We start from the raw sequence: 2,353 nt of genomic DNA on the forward strand, positions 1-2,353 counted from the left end.
TGAGCTGGTTCTTCAAGGCCAGCAGGAGCACAGGTCATGGGCTTCAGCTTCTTGAGTACTTGAGAACCTCTCCTCTCTGCCTGTGTTTTTAGTGCTGCAGGAACTGGAGGACTGCAGAAGCACTTACTCCAGCCATTTCTAAATCACAACTGGCATTTCCAAGAGAGGAAAGGGAATTTTTAAAGCAGAAATCATCTCCCATCAACTCTAGGATTTAACTTTTTTTAGGTCTCACTGCTGCTGTTCATCCACAAACTGCTGTGGTTCTAAGCCTTCACTGCTGCTGTTCATCCACAAACTGCTGTGGTTCTAAGCCTTCAGTGCTGCTGTTCATCCACAAACTGCTGTGGTTCTAAGCCTTCAGTGCTGCTGTTCATCCACAAACTGCTGTGGCTCTAAGCCTTCAGTGCTGCTGTTCATCCACAAACTGCTGTGGTTCTAAGCCTTCAGTGCTGCTGTTCATCCACAAACTGCTGTGGTTCTAAGCCTTCACTGCTGCTGTTCATCCACAAACTGCTGTGGCTCTAAGCCTTCAGTGCTGCTGTTCATCCACAAACTGCTGTGGTTCTAAGCCTTCAGTGCTGCTGTTCATCCACAGACTGCTGTGGCTCTAAGCCTTCACTGCTGCTGTTCATCCACAGACTGCTGTGGCTCTAAGCCAAGCCTTCACTGCTGCTGTTCATCCACAAACTGCTGTGGTTCTAAGCCTTCAGTGCTGCTGTTCATCCACAAACTGCTGTGGTTCTAAGCCTTCACTGCTGCTGTTCATCCACAAACTGCTGTGGCTCTAAGCCTTCAGTGCTGCTGTTCATCCACAAACTGCTGTGGTTCTAAGCCTTCAGTGCTGCTGTTCATCCACAGACTGCTGTGGTTCTAAGCCTTCACTGCTGCTGTTCATCCACAAACTGCTGTGGCTCTAAGCCTTCACTGCTGCTGTTCATCCACAAACTGCTGTGGCTCTAAGCCTTCACTGCTGCTGTTCATCCACAAACTGCTGTGGCTCTAAGCCAAGCCTTCACTACTGCTGTTCATCCACAAACTGCTGTGGCTCTAAGCCTGGCTGCCTCAGCTGATACCAGAGAAGGCTTTCCTTATGCTCAGCAGAAGGACTAAGGAACGTTTCTGTCAGTTCTGAGATGATTTCATGACGACCTGCAATCCTGTCCCTGCTGCCATTAAGATCTCAAAGGCCTGACCAGAGCATGGTGGAGGAGAAAATTCCTCTTCTTTTCAGTAGCCCCTAAGCTTTGCTTTAGCAGAAGCAAATTCAGTTACAATTGATCAATAAGGGAACTATTAGTGCTTCAGGGTAAGCAGCTGCTTCAAGCATGAGCCTAAGAGGGGAACAGCACCTTCAAGAATGTCTTTTGACTCTCCTGGAAGTGCTGCTGCATTATCCTTTGGCTTCCAGATTTGTTTGCATCTTCTTGCAGGAGAGTTTGGCTTAATGGGGCTTATCCATAGCATATGAAATCAGTAGAAAGAACAATCTCAGAATCCCAGCATAGAGAGGGTTGGAAGGCACCTCTGGAGGCTCACCCAGTCCAACCTACCCTGCTCAAGCAGGGGCACCCACAGCAGCTTGCCCAGGATCACAACGGGCAGGTGGCTTTGGAATCTCTCCAGAGAAGAAGACTCCACAACCTCTCTGAAGGAACAAGAGCATCATTTTGCTTGAAAAAGACCTTCAAGATCATCACATCCAACCATTAAGAAGCAGAAGTATCACTCAGTTCATCCTTTTTCCAGCTAGAAGCAGCAAAAAACCTCCTACTAAGTCGCCTGAGTTTGCACAATGACATCTTTACATCCGACTGAAACTTATGGCTCCTTAAAACCAGGTTGAGATGGGGTTTGGAGACTGACTCTAGAGTTTTAGGGCTAAGCTACAACATCTCAAAGCAAGTTGGGCAAATTTATGTTTCAAAGACTTTGTCAAAAGAGTAAACTAGCAATCTAGATCTCTTCCAGTCCCAAGCACAGAATGGGACTGGTCTGAAGCATTTAGTTCATAGAATCATAGAGCTGTTTAGGTTGGAAAAGCTCTCTAAGATCATCGAGTCCAACCATCGACCTAAGTCTACCATGGCTGTTAAACCACCTCCCAAAATGTCATGCCCACACTTTCATTCTGCCCCTGGAGCAGCACTAGGAGGATTATGACCTGCCCTAGGTGGCCAGGGGCTTGGACTCAATGATCTCCAGAGATTCCTTCCAACCCCAACCATTCTGTGATTCTATGACTCCGTTCTCCCCATGGAGACAGCGCTAAGAGGACTTCATTCTCCCCACGGAGTCAGCACTAGGAGGACTTCATAGCACAAACACCACACAAAGAATAACATCAGGCAAG

The sequence above is a fragment of the Pogoniulus pusillus genome, chromosome 24, assembly GCF_015220805.1.
Source record: "Pogoniulus pusillus isolate bPogPus1 chromosome 24, bPogPus1.pri, whole genome shotgun sequence".
Taxonomy (NCBI): domain Eukaryota; kingdom Metazoa; phylum Chordata; class Aves; order Piciformes; family Lybiidae; genus Pogoniulus; species Pogoniulus pusillus.